The sequence below is a fragment of the Macaca fascicularis genome, chromosome 5 (assembly GCF_037993035.2).
Source record: "Macaca fascicularis isolate 582-1 chromosome 5, T2T-MFA8v1.1".
Classification (NCBI taxonomy): Eukaryota; Metazoa; Chordata; class Mammalia; order Primates; family Cercopithecidae; genus Macaca; species Macaca fascicularis.
This window is the reverse complement of record NC_088379.1, coordinates 38,143,533-38,162,705: the sequence shown is the minus strand read 5'-3', so window position 1 is coordinate 38,162,705 and position 19,173 is coordinate 38,143,533. Positions and strand designations below refer to the sequence as shown.

The window sequence follows — 19,173 nt, the reverse complement described above, 5'->3', positions numbered from 1 at the left end:
GCTCCCTGTGCCAAGGCCGAGGGCAGGCGCACCCTGGGAAGAGGCCTCAGTCTTACAGGGACCTGCTCCCTCCGTGCCCGGGCTGGGGGGCCCTGCAGCCCGCCTCTGACTTGGCCCTGAGCCACTGAGGCACTTTTCCAGACTTGCTTGGTGCCAGGACTGGATAGTTTGGGAGATCCAGGCAGGCTCCGTGGAGGTTCACGCCGGCCGAGGGGGCAGACCCTGAGTGTGGGCGTGTGGGTGTGTGCATGAGCGTGGACCCGGAGCGACACACACTCACACACACACACTCACACGCCCGCACCCACGCAGGGCCCTCGGCCGCGCCACCCCGGACCCTCACCCCAGAGCCAGGTCCTCCCTGACCGCGGCTTCTCACTAACGCAGAGGGCAGGATTCGTGGGTCCCAGACGAGGCGCCACAGTATGGTGTTCCCACCACCCCGGGGCGGCCGCCCCCGCGCTCGCCCGCCCCCCGGGGAAGGGGATGGGGACAGGTTGCCCGGGGCTCTTACCGCTCAGGCGGCCGAGTACGCGCGGGAGTGCCCGGTGGGTCCCGCCCCGCCACGTCTGCAGGGCCGGCGGGGACGCGGCCGGAGGGCGGGCGGGGAGCGGGCAGGGGGCGGGCGGCTGGAGAGGGGGCCCCGCCCCGCCTGCGCCCCGCCCCACGGGGAGCGCCGCGGGGACGCCCGGCCACCCCCACGCTGCGAGGGGCAGGGCCCGCGCTGGGCGAGCCTCCTGGAAACTTGGTTTGTCCCACCCCTGTGCCAGCCCAGAGAACCAGAGCGCGCCCCCTGTCCAACCGAGGGCGGGTGAGTCTTGGGGTTCGCCAGATCCCTTTCCTTAAAAGCGCTTGGAAAACCCCCGCCGTGTCACTGGGAAGAGGTCGCGCAAGTTCAGATAAAGTTTGAGCTCCTGATTCTGCGTTAAGCAGCACTCCCTTGCCCTGTCCGTGGGAGTGTGATAGATTTAAAACAAACAAACCCCAAACAAACAGCGAAAACCCACTTTCCAGAAGGCCAGTTTGGAGCTGTGGGTCAAAATTCCGATGTATTAGCTTTGGCCTAGGAATTCCACATTTGCTAATTTGTCCTAAGTAGGCAGTCAAATGGGCAAACATGTATGTACAAGGATGTTTATTGTAGTTGCTTCTGTGGGGGGAAGCTGGAGACAATCTAAATGTCCCCCAGTAAGACTGGTGAAGTAAGCTACAGTAGCTTCAGACATCGAATATGTTGTAGCCCTTAAAAATGAGAATTCGTTGACATGGAAGGAAGGCCACATAGTAAGGCCTTCCTCAAATATGGCTTAATATGAACTCAGATGCAGAGGAAGTGCAGTGTTTACAGTATTAACTAGTTTTGTAAACAATTTTGTGTTTTATATAAAAGTCAGGGGAAAGACAATTTAAAAACAGTGATTCTTTGTGAGCGATGTGTTTAAGGCAGATTTTCTCTTCTTTCTCCCACTCCATACCCTCTTATTTTTAAAAAATTATAAATTCAAAGTTAAAGAAAATATAGCCTCACCCTCTCTTCTTCAATATCACTACCATTTCTTATAGTGTGTGGATCCTACCATAGCTTTTCTAAGCGTATATAAACACAAGTGTGCATAAACAGCTTTTTGTTTGCTTTTTTATAAAAATGGTGAGATGTTGACATATTTTGTAAATTTTCCCCTATTACATATTATAATCATCTTTCTTGGTCAATACATATCAACCAAAACCACTCTTCTAAGATTTGTCTTACATATTGTTATATGTTTGTAACTATATTTCATTCAATCATTCTCTTTTTGACAGACAATTAGGTTGTTACTTATATTCCAGTTTCTTCCATATACATTAATTAATTTATTACTTTATTTTTTTTGAGACGGAATCTTGCTCTGTCATCCAGGCGGGAATGCAGTGACATGATATCAGCTCACTGCAGCCTCTGCCTCCCGGGTTCAAGCAATTCTTCTGCCTCAGCCTCCCAAGTTGCTGGGATTACAGGTGCGTGCCACCACACCCGGCTAATTTTTGTATTTTTTAGTAGAAACGGAGTTTCACCATGTTGGCCAGGCTGGTCTCGAACTCCTAACCTCAGGTGATCCACCCACCTCAGCCTCCCAAAGTGCTGGGATTACAGGCATGAGCCACCGCGCCCAATTATATTTTTTCTTTAATTTTTCATTAAATATTTTCATATTAATAATTTTTTAAGCTACTGAATATTTATTTTATTATGTTTTTTAGGGTGACAGAGTCTTGATTTGTGGCCTAGGCTGCACTTCAGAGGCACCATCTCCATCTCCCGGGTTCAAGCGATTCTTCTGCCTCCCGAGTAGCTGAGATTACAGGCACCTGCCACCATGCCTGGCTAATTTTCGTGTTTTCAGTAGAGACTGGGTTTTGCCATGTTGGCAAGGCTGGTCTCGAGCTCCTGACCTCAAGTGATCTGCCCACCTCGGCCTCCCAAAGTGTTGGGATTACAGCCGTGAGCCACCATGCCCAGCCTGTTATTTTTAAATTCACAGAAAAACTAGAAAGTTGTCTTAATGTGAGAGTGGGTGGAAACTGCTTTAAATTGAGATCAATAGCCTTTTTGAATTGAGCAAGACTTTGAACGTTAACACTTGGCTTCTGTAACTCAGTTTTTCCACCTCTACAATCAATAGCATTGCTCTACACCATCCCTTCCAGTTCTGGTTTTGTGAGTATTATCAAATTACGTTCCACTTGCAACAGGTGTGTTTTGGTGTAGCATATACACAAACGTCTGTGACTGGCACTTCTGCTCCCGCCCAGAGACAGCAAGCACCTTTGCTAACCTGCCTTCCCTGCCCTGCTGAGCTGTAACAGCCCCATCAGATCTTCTCTTTTTAGAGGGCTGAGTTCATCTTCTCCTTTGACCCAAACCACACCTATTCGATGAAGAAAATAAACCAAACTATCCTGGCAACAAGTTTGTTTTTTGTTTAACCAACTGCAGATTTCGCCCTTTTACTCATGTAGCTGCTTCCAGGACTACCAGATTTTATTTCAGTTATTTTATTTGTATTGTAAAACATTTTAAGTTCATTTAAAATTTTTCTGGAATAGTTAAAACATATAGAAAAGAAAATAATAATATGACAAATACTTATTTGTGTAAAAAATGTAGGGAATACGATAATATCTAGATTTAACAGATTTTTTGCAGTATTTTAGAATTTTCTTTGCAAAGAAAAAAATGCTAGATATGTTTGAAACCCCATCCATTCCCTCTCTGGGAGTGGTGGCATACACCTGTAATCCAGGCTACTCAGAAGGCTGAGGCATGAGAATTCCTTGAACCTGGGAGGTGACGGTTGCAGTGAGCCAAAGATCGTGCCACTGCATTCCAGCCTGGGTGATGGGAGTGAAACCTTATCTAAAAGAAAAGAAAAAAAAGATGATTGGAATAATACATCAGAGCAGAAAAATGTTGATGCAGTAGAGAGAAGATCATTGCAAGAGTGACTTCCTTGAGTAGATGAGCAGGAGGGGGACCCAGTGCTCAGTGGGAAGGGGATGGCTCTTGGCACAGAGTTCATTCCAAAGGACAGGGAGAGTTCATGTAGAACTCGTGCAGGGGAGACTTGTAGAATTTCAGGGGAAGATGTGGAAATGCTCCTCTGGTAGCATCTATTTTCATTGTGAAAATGAAGCATCATTGCATGAGAATGTTGGTTTTCAACAAGAATGTTTTAGCAACTATTTAGTAGGCTGTTGAATGTGAGAGTCTGGAGTTCAGGGAAGTCTGGGTTGGAGCTGGTAATTGAGGAGACATCAGTAAGCAGATGGTTTTGAAGCCATGGACCCGGATGAGAATGCATGGATTTAGAAGAGAAGTGGTCCAAAACTGAGCCTTGGGTATTCCATAACAAAGAGATAAAGAGGACGTAGACACAAGAAGGAGATTTTGGAAGTGTAAGAGACAAGAGGAGGTGTGAGAGAGGAGAGTAGGAGAGTGAAGGGGCTAGGGAAGGGTAGTAAGGAGGGTAGGAGGATCACTGCTCTCTCTTGAGGCTGGAACCTAGTCATAAATTTCAAGTAAGCCAGTCAGTATGGGTGTGTATTCAGCCACTCAAGCTCAGTGTAGTCTAATGGAGAGTTGGATTTAAACTGGGTTGAGGAAAGAGGAGTAGGTAGCTACAGAAGAATAAGGAAGAGGATGGAGCATGATCTTTCAATCCAGTGCAGTGGGGCTGGGGAATCACTGGCATCAGAGGAAGAGTTGGAGGTGACAGATGGAAAGTGGGATTCAGGCAGCTGAGATTATGGAGGGGGTGCAGCCACTGATAATGATGATATCTAGGATATCATAAGGGAATGCATGACTGAGGTAGGGTGCAGGACAAGATTATTAGAAGAGAGAATTTCCAAGAACTCAGAGGCCAGGTGAATGGAAGAGTCTCTATGTAGCTATGGAAATCACTAAAATTATGAAAAGGGTGGTATCGGAATGAAATAGTGAGTAGTGCTAGAATACTTGATGAAGCGATGGGGCTCAGTAGATGACTGCAACGAGAAGGGGTGGGTTTGGAGGAAGGAAAGTGATCTGGAAGTAGCAGTGAGGGCCTGCACCACCTCCCAGGCCCTGGGATGTAAAGGGTGTGCCCGAGAAAATATAGACCACTAGAGGGCGTTGTGCTCAGGCCAGTGTGTAGGTCTCAGTCCCCTGATCTTCATGGGGTTAGAATGAAATCTACTCACCTAAAGAGCTTTCGAAATAAAACGTATGCCTGGCTCCTCCCAGACCACTTACATCAGAATCTCTGGACATGTATGTGTGCTTCTATTTCTTCACGTTCTGGCCACCGTTTGGTATTACGAGATGTTTTAAATTTTGTCCACCTTAGGGGTGTGCAATAGTGTCTCCTGGTTGTCTTAATTTGTATTTTCCCATGTTCTAAAGAGGATGCGTACCTTCCCATGTGTTTGAGCTACTTCTGTTTCCTTTTCTGTTATCCATCTGCTGATCTCCTTTGCTCATTTCCCCCCATTGGGGTCGTTAGTCATTTTAAAATTGATTTGTAGGAAATCTTTATATATTTTGTATATTAACCCTTTTGTGATTACATGTGTTGCAGATACCTTCTCCCAGACTGTGGCTTGTCTTTTTTTTTTTTTTTTTTTTTTTTAATTCAGCAGAGAAGTTTAGGTTTACTGCCAATACTTAATATATAAATTATCAAATTTTTGTGTGTGTGTTTGGGGATGGAGTCTCGTTCTGTTGCCCAGGCTGGAGTGCAGTGGTGCGATCTCAGCTCGCTGCAACCTCCCCGTCCTGGGTTCAAGTGATTCTCGTGCCTCAGGCTCCTGAGTAGCTGGAACTACAGGAGCCAGCCACCACATCCAGCTAATTTTTGTATTTTTAGTAGAGACAGGGTTTCACCAGGTTGACCAGGCTGGTTTTGAACTCCTGACCTCAGGTGATCTGCCTGCCTCGGTCTGCCGAAGTGCTGAGATTACAGGTGTGGGCCACTGCACCCAGCCAAAATTATCAATCTTATCTCTGTCGTATGTGTATCTTATGATATTGATAACTGTCACAGAACTTACTTTAAAGCTGTTGGTAGACACTAATATTTATTTATTTATTATCTGGAGAAAGGCAAAGAACATTTTTTAAAAAGTAAAAATCATCAAAATAATGTTTTGCCTGTGTCTGTATTGGGACAGTATATTTGGTGGCCTCAGATTATATTTATAATACTTATCCCAGTGTGACACTATTTTTTAAAAAATTGAGATATATATACATATATATAGTGAAGAATCCAAACAGGACAAAAAGCATAAAATGGTGAAGAGGCCAGGTGGGGTGGCTCAAGCCTGTAATTCCAGCACTTTAGGAGGCTGAGGTGGGTGGATTGTTTGAGCCCAGGAATTCCAGACCAGCCTGAGCAACATGGCAAAACCCTGTCTCTGCAAAAAAATATAAAAATTAGCTGTGCATTTTGGTGGATGCCTGTGGTCTCAGATCCTTGGGAGACTGAGGTGGGAGGATTACCTGAGCAGAGAAAGTCAAGGCTGCAATGAGCTATGATCATGCCACTGCACTCCACCCTGGGAAACCCTGTCTCAAAAAAAAAAAAAAAAAAAAAAAGGCCAATAATCTATTTCTCTTAGTTCTTCTGCTCAAAGGTGAACATTTCTTATGTATCCTTTGAGAAAAAAAGATTCATATGCCTCTATCAACATACGTATGTAGACCCTTGTATTAAGTTTCCTGTGGCTACCATGACAAATCACCACAGACTGTGTGGCTTAAAACAACAAAAATTTATTCCCTCAGCGTTCTGGAGGCCAGAAGTTCAAAATCAAGGTGTTCATAGGGTGATGCTCTCTCCAGCCTCTGGCGGCTCCAGGCATCCCTTGCCTTGTGACTGCAATACCGCAGTCTCTGCCTCTGTTTGCAAATGCTCCGCTTCTCTGTGTCTCTCTTCTCTGTGTGTTTCATGAGGACACAGGGTGTCTTTTAAAGCAGCGTGCATGGTGTAATGCTGAAGTGCATAGGCACTGGGGCCAAACTGCTTGGGTTCGAACCCCAGTCCCACCACTGACCAGCAGCGCAAGCCGGAAACATTACTCAGCTGCTCCTGCCCGGGTGCTAAGTGGAGATGATGTAACAGTACTTATCTCACAGCACCTTAATACGTTCATACTTGGAAAGTAGTCACAGCAATGCCTGGCAAGAAGATAACCTGTGTAAATGTATAATAGGCTAGATTTTATACAATTGATGTCATACTCTTCTTACGGTTCTGCACCTTGATTTTCTTTCTTTCTTTTTTTTTCTTTTGAACCAGAGTCTCACTCTTCTGCCCAGGCTGGAGTGCAGTGGGGCAATCTCGGCTCACTGCAACCTGCGCCTTCCGGGTTCCAGTGATTCTTCTGCCTCATTTTCCCGAGTAGCTGGGAGTACAGGTACCTGCCACTATACCCAGCTAATTTTTGTGTTTTTAGTAGAGACGGGGTTTCACCATGTTGGCCAAGCCAGTCTTGAATTCCTGGCCTCTGGCAGTCTACCCACCTCAGCCTCCCAAAGTGCTGAGATTACAGGCATGAGCCACTGTGCCCAGCCTGCACCTTGATTTTCTTCACTTCATAGTATATCCTGAAATCTTTACCCCTCAGCGTACAAAAAACCATATGATTTACACCAAACTCCTTACTATTATGACTTCTCTTCTAGGTCAGGCACTATTCCAGCCACTTTAAATTCAGTATCTTTCCTAAAAGTACTCCCATTTTGTGGATGAATAAATGGAGGTTGAGGAACTTGTCCCAAGCCTCACAGTAAGTGGCCAAGTGGGGAGTTCGGCCCAGTACTGTCTGTTTCTTTGTTTGCTTAACTGTCATTGCTGTCTTCGCTATTACTTGATTTTTGTGTTTTTGTCATCCCCTTGCAGACGTTTCTGAGTTATGACAGCCTCGACAAGAATGGTCTCCTTGTTCCTGAACGTTGGTGATGTGATGCAATCTCCTAATGACATGTCAATGTGCCCAGATCTGCAGTGATGGTTGTGTGTTTTCTTAAGACGTTAGTCCATGGTTACTTGAAATTCCCTCAAAGCCACAGCCAGCCCTTTCTGTTGGCTTGTTTCACAAATCTGGTTTCCCAGGGTCACAGATACCTGCTGCTTTCTGGCTGTCTCCTTTTGTCAGTGGAGCAGAGATCCATCCACTTCTTACTGAGCCTCCCCAGAGACTTCCTGTTATGTTTGATGAGTAAGGATGAATGGTAAGAAGTCAGCCTTTCTCTTCCTCCTGAAAGCAGAAATGATTCTTACCGAGGTGTCCAACTTTGTCATTAGCCGAATTGTAAGGTCTTACCTTGTTGTCTTTTTTTTTTTTTTAAATAAAGATGAGATCGTGCCAGACATTGAGATAAATTATGGAATGATTGTTTTACTCATGCTTTCTGTTCTTTTCAGAACTCAGTTAAGTGAGAAGTCTGGGGAAAAGGGTTTACAGTCCACCGGAAGTCTCTGCTTAACCAGAGACTTCTGGTAATCAGCCTTTGTTGATGTCATTCTGAAATTCTTCTAAATGGTCTTTAGAAAATTGATTTGTAAATGAGTCCTGTAGGATTTCAGTGTTACTTATTATTCCTAAATTAAAATCTAAACCATTTAATAACACCAAATGTTGATCAGAATGTGGGTATGAGTCCTTCTAGATGTGGCTAAATATGTCATCATAAATGTGTATCAACCAGTAAACTTTCCTTAGAAGTTGATTTTTAAAAACCCCAAATCGTGGAACTATACTTATTTTATTTTATAGTATCTCATCCAGCTAAAATAATGCTCAAAATCACTTTGTAAGGGAAACTGCAATTATTCTTGAAATGTTAAATATGATGATAATAGAAAACAGGCTGTTTAAAATAACTTTCCACTTGGGTGACAAATGTAATATCCAGGCTATAAACTCTTACAGAGAAGTATTACCTTAGAAAAATATTTTTCTTCACATTGAAATGTTTGTAAGTTGCTTCCTCACACGAATTAGAAAATTTGATTACTGGTTTAGTCTGTAGCCCAGAAAAGCCTGCTAACTCACATACCTCCTGACCTTTCAAAGGGAAGTATATACGTAGGAGTAATTCCAGTATGCGCCAACAGATGGCACCAATCTGTTTCTAAGGTATCGCTTTACTCAATTTTAAACTAGGAACTTGTGTCTGTCAAGCATTTACAATCGTATTTCCGTTCATTTACAAGTTATTTTCTCTTCTTCTGAAAAAGAGATCTTGGTAAGTAAAAAGACTTCTGTGACTTTTTCACATTATGGCACAGGTGCTTCAAGTAAGCAAGTTTGCTAACCATTCATTATACAGGAAATAGGTCGTTTCCTTAAAATTTTTGCAAAATGATTTGAAGTGTTTTTTTTTGTAAATGTTGCAAATGTCCTTTGAATTTCACAAGCAGGATAAAAAGCAGTGTCTTTACAGCTGTCTTGAAAAGATGGAAAACAACTAGCACTTGCGGTGATGAGGAAAAAAACTAATGTTATTTATTTCTTCTGCTTTGACCTGGTGAATTTTCTCTTTTCATCTTTCTCTAGTTTATTGTTTTCAGTAACATTTAACAGTAATTTATATATACCACTGATATGGCACCTATGTATTATACGTTTTTACAGCAGACATGTGTTTGATCTCCCTTGTCGTTTGGTACTATAATAGTTTGCTAGTCTGTGTCTGTCCCTGATTCATAAGCTTTTTGAAAGCAGGAATTATGTCAGTCTGATTCATATTTATATCCCTGGTGCCTAGTGTGTAGCATGGCACTGGCAGAAAAATAGACTCTGAATAAACATTTATTAAATGGAGGAAGTGGCCGGGACCAAGCCCTTCACAACCTTGAATCTGGCACAGTCTAGCAATTGCCTTCCTCCAGGTCCCTCCACCTTCAGTTTGACAAATGAAGCAATGTTTTTCTTGCCTATTTGTTGACTTGATTATGTGATCTTTCCTCCACTTATCTCACTTAATGGTTTGTTTTTTTTTTTTTTTCTGGTCTATTCTTCCTTGTAGTTTTAATTTTCATAGGTCTTGTCTACCCTTTTTTTCTGAAATATAGCTTATTTCATCTATTTCCTCACCCTTCTTATTTGATGCATTTTAAAAATCAAGAGCTTTTACCTGTTTATTTATTTTTACTTTCTTTAAAAAACTGAACTCTCTAATCTTCCACTCTCATCTTCCCATTTTTCCCTCCTTTTTCCCCAATAAATATAAAAGTTACTATCTTGTTCGTTTAGTGTATACCCTAGGAACTGCCTCAGGGTATGAATGCCTCTGGAGGAGTATTGCGTTTTTGTGGCAGGATACTATAAGGACAACTGACCAGCTTTCCCATCTGGTGGCTGATTTTCAGTCTCATGAACCCAGACACCATGGGTCTGGTTGCTAGGGACCTGTAGGGTGGGTCCTCATCTATGAATGTCAGTTATCTACTATTATCTGAAAGTTCTCCATCTTTATATTTTAGTATTGCAAATAAAACAAGCATGTTTCTTTAAATATAAAATATTTTTACACAACTATAAAGACAACTCTTAAATTGTCTTATGATAACTTTTTTGGATTATAAAGGGTGCTCAAAATGAGACATTTTAGGGATATCTGGAAGTATAAGAAAGAAAATTAAATTCATCTATAATTCAGAGATTCAGAGAACCATTATTATTAGTATTTGGTATATTTCATCACATTTTTTGTCCTCTAGCTTTTATGTATATGTCAGGTTTTAATCATATTTTCCAAAATTAGAGTCCTACTACACACATTTTTTTTTTTTTTTTTTTTTTTGAGACAGGGTCTCACTCTGTCACCCAGGCTGGAATGCAGTGGCGCAATCTCGGCTCACTGCAAGCTCTGCCTCCCGGGTTCACGCCATTCTCCTGCCTCAGCCTCCCGAGTAGCTGGGACTACAGGCACCCGTCACCACGCCCGGCTAATTTTTTTTTGTATTTTTTAGTAGAGACAGGATTTCACCATGTTAGCCAGGATGGTCTCGATCTCCTGACCTCGTGATCCACCCACCTCAATCTCCCAAAGTGCTGGGATTATAAGCGTGAGCCACCACGCCTGGCCATAATTTTCTATTACTGTATTCATTTAACATTATCATTTTTTCAAAGTACAGTATGTGAGGCTGCATATTATTTAATTATATATAACTGATTTAACCATTTTCTATATTAGACATTTTGATTTTTTCAGTATTTCATTATGTCATGAGTATCCTTATAGTCATACCTTTTGTGTGTTATTTTTGACTATTTCTTTAGAAAATTCCTTGTAGTGGAATTGCTAAAATAAAGGGAGGTATATTTTTAAGAAATGTATATAAATTACCAAATTGCCCTTTAGAAAGGTTGTACTAATTTTTCATTCCTGCCTAAGTGGTAAATGAGGGTTCTTATTTTAGTTCCCACCTACCAACCCAGATATTATATTTTTAAATTTTCCCTATTTGATAGGTGAAAAAAAAATCTTGCCTTTTAAAAAATCTTTTAAGAAACAAGAATCCTCCTTTGACCCCCTTTATCTTTTTATGCTTAAATATCTTATAGTAAAAATAACAAGCTTCTGGTAACCTATTTCTAAATGCTTTATTGTCTATCTCTAAAAAAATTACATTTTCCTAAAATAGCCAAATAACATTATAAAAAATTAAAATGTATTTCTTAATAGCGTCTAATAGCTGGTCCATCATAGAACCTGCCCCTTCTCTTGTTACTGAATATGTTTTGTAGCAAGTCTGTCTTAACTGAGATCTAATTCAAGATCATGAGTTTCATCTAGATGTTATGTGCTTTTTTGATTTAACATGCAGTTTTATTTTTTGTGAGATTGGACGTTATTCATATTATTTGCAATTGATTTTTGGCAAATTATTCAGTAAATAGTACAGTAAACTTAATTTTGAATGTTAAAAGTTTGAAAAATATAGATAAAAACTAAGAGGAAAATAAAATTCCATTATAATCTTACTGTGCAAGGATAATCACTGTTCATATCTTGATATGTATCTTATTAATTTTTCTACTTGCATAGGTACATATTTACTTTGGTACTTTTTAAATAAACTGCATTTTGTCACATATAGGGAAATATTTTTATGCAATTTGATTTTTATTATTTGTAAAGGGTACATAGTACTATTTAATTATACAGAGATACTAAAATCTATTTGACAACCTGCTATTTTTGGATAATTGAGGGATTTTTTTCAAAATATAATTTATTTTTGCCAGAAGGAGTGGCTTGTACCTGTAACTCCAGCTCTGTGAGAGGCTGGCATAAGCCCAGGATCTTAAGCTATGATTGTGCCACTACACTCCAGCCTGGGCAGTGGAACAAAACCTTATCTCTTAAAAAGAAAGTATTTAAGAAAATAGTAATGATAATAATTTATTTTGTGCCGGGCACTGTATTCTTTTATTGGTGCTAACATTTTTTCAATGACTTCTCTTTGGTTTTCCACATTGACAGTCTTATAATCTAAAAATAATAATGATTTTCTTTCTTAATTTCAGTATTTCTTCCTGTCATTTTTTTTCCTTTATTACAGTGGTTAAAACTTCCAGAAAGAACAATGTGTGCACTCTTGATGTTGACTTTAACAGGAATGCCTCGGGGTGGGATTTTGATTAAAGTTAGATATTTGAGGTATTCTTTATCAAGTTTTCAAAGTATCTTTTAAATATCTAAAGTTGTATTTTTGAGGTATTTTTTATCAAGTTTTCAAAGTGTCTTTTAAATATTTAAAGTTGTATTTTTAATCAAAGATGAGAACTGAATTTTATCAAGTGAATTTTTCACCTTTAAGAGATGCTCACCTATTTTTCTTGTTTGACCTACTCATGTGAATTATTGTTGCAGACTTGTTAATGATAGACCATTTCTACAATCCCAGAAACATCCTAATTACTCATTGTGTTATTTCTTCAGGACACAGCTAGATTGATTGGAGTTTCTTCATTCTGAGCTCTATCCCTTCCCCACAAATGACTGAAATTTATCCCTTTCATGTGTGTTTTCTCATAATTACTCTTAATTTTATAATATATATACTTACAAATGTTTTTCTAACAACATCAGGAGTTAATTGGCATCTATAGCTTCCTTTCAATCAGACAAGTACCTTACATGGTTTTAGTGCACTCTCTCCCTCCCTACCCCACCTTCAGCCAACTCCCTTCTTATCATTGGCAGTTTTTAGCTTGAGATTTTTATTAAGATTTTTGTCATCAATGCTTTTTGGTACTTAGCACTCAATTTTACTACTTTTCTTTGCTAAATAATCCTTCTTGTATTTTATTATTTTGGAGTCAATTTCTTTTTAAACTCTCCATCCTCTGTGAATTCAGATATGGATCTGTCTTCCATGTCTTTTAGCATTTTAGTGTATTTTCTATCTCTTTAGCCTCCTGTGCTGAGTTTTGGGAAAATTCTCCTTGGTCTTCTCTATCATTGATTTTCTCATTAGAGGTGCTATTTGCAACTTAACTCATCCAATGAGTTTTTTGTTTCAATAATTGTCTTTAGTTTCCATTATTTTTACTCTATTTTTAAAAGAATCTTGGCTCTTTCTGAGGATATCTATTACAAATGCCTATTCTGCTCTTTTATTTCCGTTTTGTTGGATAATAACTTCTTTCATATCTTGAGTTTGGCTCCTTTCTATTATGGTGTTTGCTTTCTGCAGTGTCATGCTTCTTGATTGTGCAACTGTATTTAGGGCTTCTTATGAAAGTGCTTGTTGATCTATTTTCATAGCCTGCTTGTTGGGATGCTAGATCAAACCAGTCTCTACTAATTTTCTCTCTCTCTCTCTCTCTCTCTCTCTCTCTCTCTCTCTCTCTCTCTCTCTCTCTCTCCTGAGACGTCTCACTCTGTGGCCCAGCCTGGAGTACAGCGGCACAATCTCAGCTCACTGCAACCTCCACCTCCCGGGTTCATGTGATTTTCCTGCCTCAGCCTCCTGAGTAGCTGGGACTACAGGCATCCACCGCCACGCCTGGCTAATTTTTGTATTTTTGGTGGAGACAGGGTTTCACCATGTTGGCTGGGCTGGTCTTGAACTCCTGACCTGAGGTGATCCATCCACCTTGACCTTCCAAAGTGCTGGGATTACAGAGGTGAGCCACCATGCCCGGCCCCCGTCTCTAGTAATTTTCCACTGTTGCTGTAAGAAATTACCACAAACTTTGTGGCTTAAAACAATATTCATTTATTATCTTACAGTTCTGTAGGATAGGAGTCTGATACAGGTCTTTTTGGGCTAAAATCAAGGGACTGGCAAGGCTGCATTCTTTCTGGAGGCTCTAGGAGGGAATCCAGGTACTTGCCTTTTCAAACTTCTAGAGGCTGCTGACATTTCTTGACTCATGGTCCCCTTCCTTTATCTTCAGGGCCAGCAAGGTTGGGCCAAGTTCTTCTCATATCGCGTCACCCTGGCATCCTCTCTGCCTTCCTCTTCCACTTTTAAGGATGCTTGTGATTACACTGGGGCCACCCAAATAATTCAAGATAATCTTCCTATTTTAAGATCAGCTGATTAGCAACTATAATTTCATTGGCAACATTAATTTTCCTTTGCCATGCGACATACCGTGTTCACCAATCTGAGGATTAGAAGTAGACATCTTTGGGAGGCCAGTATTCTATCATAGGTGAGTCCCTTTCCAGATTTCAGAGACTTCTTGGTTTCAGTCCCCTAAGGGTCTACTTGCCTTTTAGTGTGTTATGGATCTATCTATTGATCCCTTGATATAGATAAAACTTTAATAGATAGATATAGATATAACTTAATATTTTAAAAAATATTAGGTCATTTCAGGAATTAAAAGGCAAGAAGAGGAAGCTGGAACATATACAGACCACCTTTTTGACTATCATAATTTGTAATGTTTGTATTTGAAAATGTGATTTTGTCACCCAGGCTGGAGTGCAGTGGCACAATCTTGGTTCACTGCAACCTCCACCTCCCGGGTTCAAGCAGTTCTCCTGTTTTAGCCTCCCAAGTGGCTGGGACTACAGGTGTGCACCACTGCACCTGGCTAATTTTTTTTTATTTGTTTAGTAGAGACAGGGTTTCACCTTGTTGGCAAGGCTGGTCTCAAACTCCTCACCTCAGGAGATCCACCCACCTCAGCCTCCCAAAGTGCTGGGATTACAGGTCTGAGCCACCACGCCAGGCCTCTTAGAACATTTTAAAATGTGATTTTAAAAGTTTCTTTTATAGTCAGAAATATGACTTTTATAATTTATGTTTTGGGATACTTAAGATATATGTATTTGACCTAAAAAATCATTGATTTTAGTAAATGCTCCGTGAACTCTAGAGACTTAGACATATGATGTTCTCTTTTTGTAGGGTACAATTTATGTGTCTATTAAATCCTTTATTAATGATCTTATTCAAATGTCCATATAGGTTTATTTTTTGCTACTTGATCTAACAGTGACCCAGAGAAATATGCTAAATACTTTTGCTCACAATGAAGATGCTCCTGGATCCTGCCATTACATTTCTGTGCTTCCTTGTTTTCAGTGGCAAAGTGGATTTTCAAACATATGTGTGTCTCTGTGGGTGTTCTGATGGGCGGTTGGGAGAAATTATATGGATCAGTGAAGAGCTTTTAACCATATGCCATTCTGTAACAAAAGTTCCCCAACTCAGTTTTCACTCTTCCAAAGAATGGTTGGTTGAAACTCTACTCATCTCTTGCCTGATTTACTATTTCCAATATATCCCCTGATGATGAAAAGTGGATCCTTTGTAAATAAAGGACTCATCTCTTGAGTGCTTTACTAGTTCCAGTATATCCCCTGATGGTGAAAAGTGGGTCCTTTGTAAATAAAACTGAGCAGTGAGCGGTGCTCATTTTGGTAATCTGCTCTTAATTATTTCTGCAACACAGAGCCCTACTTTAAAAATATTGGTGACTGCTTTTGTCCCCCAGAAGCTCACAGACGCTTTCCTACGTAGAACAGGGCCTGAAAAGGTTCTGAGCCAGTCTGGCAGTTCCAATCCTTTGTTTCAATCATGAACATGGGGTGTGTGGGCTCACGCACCTGCCTCCGTGCCTCAGCCAGGTAACCTTTTCTTGTTCGCTCAGCATCATTGTCACGAACATCAACATCTGTAATCTGTTGTAATGCAATGAGGCTTTCCGGGCCCTGAGAAAGTAGTTATCTCTTCCCTACAGCAGCTTTAGCCTGACAAACTTTTTCATTTTGTCAGTGTGTTAGCTGTTGGAACTTGGTGTTTTCAGATTATCATGTGCTGAATCCTGTCTCTCTAAGTTTGTGGCTTGCAGTCTAATCTAGGTTGGAAAAATACCCATTGTAATGGGAATTGTGTCAACAATGAGATTCTGTAACTAAAACACTCCTGGGATTAAAAAGAGCACAGTATATGTGCCCTTGCTATGGCCTAAATGTTTGTGTCTCTCCGAAATTCATATGCTGAAGCCTAATTACCAACATGATGGTATTAGTTGTGTGGTCCTCTGGAAGGTGATTAGTTCATGAGGACAGGCAGCCAGGATGCCCCTGTGGGAGCTGGGTGGCCGTGGAGACTTGTCTGGCCTTGTGTGCTGGCACACAGAGGCATGCTGGCTTTTGCCCTCCATGGGGGCTCACAGATGCTTTTCTGTGCAGATCAGAGCCTAAGGGGAATAGACTCCTAAGCATATATATGAGTTTCTGAGACTGGCTCCTCGCTTTCCCTTTAGAATAATTCTAGTCCCACCGCTTTTTCCCAGTCACAAACATGGGATCTGTGGGCTTGTGTGCCTGCTACCAGCCCCCAGCAAGGCACAAATGCCCAGTTTGGCCTGGGTTAGTTGCATTTTCTCACTGGCTCCATGAATGGTGATATTATTTCTGCCAGGCCACTTATAGCTAGTTTTGGTCAGGTCCAGTTCATGAAGGTAGAGGAAGTAGGTAGTTCCCCTTAAGATATAAATGTAGCCTCATTCCAGTCCTCATCTGCCCTCCCAAAAGGATTGATCCCTCTTGTCCTCCACAGGGCTTTGACCATCACGTTGCAGGCAGATCCACCTCCTAGCCAGCCCTCAATGTCCTGCCAACCACCTTCCTCCCCTTCCTTTTCTTTTGATGTCACCTTGGCCAAATTGGGTTGGGGATCAGAAAGTTGGGTTTGGGTCAGAATCCTGAAAGACACAATCCCAAGTGCCATAATCCTGAATGCTGAAATCCTGGAATATCAAAATCCTGAAAATATAATTCTGAAAAACATTTTTAAACATTCTTTAAAAGACATTCATTTACATTTTTGAAAGGAGATTTATTTGAGAAACATATGAAAACATTACAATATTTTATAAGTCACTTTACGCAATAAAATAGATAATAGTGACATACATATTTTTGCAAGCATGAACACTCAGATATGCTAAGGGCAGTTGCATGCATAAACACTCATGAACAGATGAACTGTGCTCACAAATAAATGGCTTATATAACTGCTGCTGCCATCCACACTGTCAAACCATGATGGGCAACCTAAGTCCTTTGATGTGATTGATCAAAAACTGTGACGGGTCACCACCACATATATAGTTGCCCAGAGAGCTGAGAGCTTGAGAAATTTTATCTTTCATGAATGCAGATGGACAAAAAGGACTTCTCTTCATTTATTGAAAAAGTCTCCATTTTTTTTTTTCTCTCTCTCTCTCCTTTTAATCTCTGCTCACTGCAACCACCTCTGCCTCCTGGGCCCAAGCCATCTTCTACTTCTTTCACCTAACAAAATGGATTTAGGGATCATCCATCCCTCCCTCCCTTCCTCCCTCCCTCCCTCCCTTCCTTCCTTCCTTCCTTCCTTCCTTCCTTCCTTCCTTCCTTCCTTCCTTCCTTCCTTCCTTCCTTCCTTCCTTCCTCTTTCTCTCTGTTTCTTTCTCTTTTTTACTTTCTCTCTCTTTAACTTTCTTTCTCTCTGTCTTCCTCTCTCCCTCCTTTCTTTCCTTCCTTCCCTCCTCTTTCTTTCTTCCTTCCTTCTCCTTTCTTCCTCCCTTCCTTCCTTCCTTCCTTCCTTCCTTCTTTCCTTCCTCCCCTCCCTCCCTCCCTCCCTTCCTTCCTTCCTTCCTTCCTTCCTTCCTTCCTTCCTTCCTTCCTTCCTTCCTTCCTTCCTTCCTTCCTTCCTTCCTTCCTTCCTTCCTTCTCTTTTTCTCTTTCTTTCTTCTTTCCTTCCCCACAAAATAATTATACATATTTATGGGGTAGCTATAATATTTTGACACATGCATACAGTGTGTCAAATCAGGGTATTTAGGATACCCACCATCTCAAACATTTATAATTTTGTATGTGGGTGGGGGAACATTTCAGATCTTCTCTTCTAGCTGTTTTGAAATATACAATAAATTATTGTTAGCTATAGTCACCCTACTATGTTACTGAACACTAGAACTTGTTCTTTTTATCTAAATGTATGTTTTTATCCTTTAACCAACCTCTCTTCATTCCCCAACTCACCTCTTAGTCTCTGGTAACTATTGTTCTACTCTCTACCTTGCTGAGATGAGTATTTTAGCTCCCACAGATGAATAAGAACACATAATATTTGTCTTTCTGTGCCTGGCTTATTTTGCTAACATAATGACCTCCAGGTCCATCCATATTGCTGCAAATGACAGGATTTAATTATTTTTAGTGACTGAATGGTATTCCATTGTGTATATATATCACATTTTCTTTATCCATTCATCTGTTGATGGACACTTAGGTTGATTCCATATTTTGGCTATTGTGGATAGTGCTGCAATCAGCATGGAGGTGCAGGTATCCCTTTGATACACTGATTTCTGTTCTTTTAGATAAACATCCAGAAGTGGGGTTGCTGGATTGTATGTTAGTTCTATTCTTAGGTTTTTGAGACACCTCCATACTGTTCTCCATAATGGCTGTACTAATTTACATTCCCGCCAACAGTGTATAAGAGTTCCCTTTTCTCTGCACTTTCACCAGCATTTGCTATTTATCATCTTTTTGATGATAGCCATTTAAATTAGAATGAGATGATATCTCATTGTGGTTTTGATTTGCACTTTCCTGATGATTCATGGTAAGCATTTTTTTCATATACCAGTTGGCCATTTGTGTATCTTCTTTTGAGAAACGTCGATTCAAATCCTTTGCCTTCTTTTACATAGGATTATTATTATTATTGCTGTTGAGTTGTTTAAGTTCTTTGTATATTGTGGTTATTAGTCTTTATTGGATGAATAGTTTGCAAATATTTTTGCCCATTTAACCCTATTATCTCTTTACCCTGTTGATTGTTTCCTGTGCTGTGTAGAAGAATTTAGTTCAATATAGTCCCATTTGTCTATTTATGTTTTCATTGCCTGTACTTTTGAAATCTTAGCCATAAAATCTTTACCTAGACCAATGTCCTGAAGCATTTGTTCTGTTTTCTCTTAGTAGTTTTATACTTTCAAGTCTTACATTTAAGTCTTTAATCCGTTTTGAATTGATTTTTGCATATGGTGAGAGATAGGGGTCTAGTTTCATTCTTTGGTGAGAGATAGGGGTCTAGTTTCATTCTTTGGTGAGAGATAGGGGTCTAGTTTCATTCTTATACATATGACTGAATATGAAGAGTGGCC

At 40.6% G+C, this 19,173-nt stretch overlaps 2 protein-coding genes across 11 annotated transcripts in view; one reads left to right on the top strand and one right to left on the bottom strand.

Moving 5' to 3' along the window:
- Positions 1-571, bottom strand: part of FAM114A1 (family with sequence similarity 114 member A1) — a 76,495-nt gene extending 75,924 nt beyond the window's left edge. For both annotated transcript variants that reach the window (XM_005554685.5, XM_045392250.3), the window contains exon 1: positions 515-571. The gene's annotated coding sequence lies outside the window, so the exon portion shown is untranslated. The remainder of the gene's footprint in view (positions 1-514) is intronic.
- Positions 572-705: 134 nt separating this feature from the next.
- The window catches only part of TLR6 (toll like receptor 6), a 29,410-nt gene continuing 10,942 nt past the window's right edge, over positions 706-19,173 (top strand). The window contains exons 1-5 of one of the 9 annotated variants that reach the window (XM_065544868.1): positions 706-811; positions 1,880-2,001; positions 2,245-2,701; positions 6,825-6,942; positions 7,428-7,511. The gene's annotated coding sequence lies outside the window, so the exon portion shown is untranslated. Of the gene's footprint in view, positions 812-1,879; positions 2,002-2,244; positions 2,702-6,824; positions 6,943-7,427; positions 7,911-8,709; positions 8,777-13,425; positions 14,209-19,173 lie in introns of those variants that run through there. The other 8 variants (XR_012434781.1, XM_074039553.1, XM_074039551.1 and 5 more) reach the window with 8 other exon arrangements.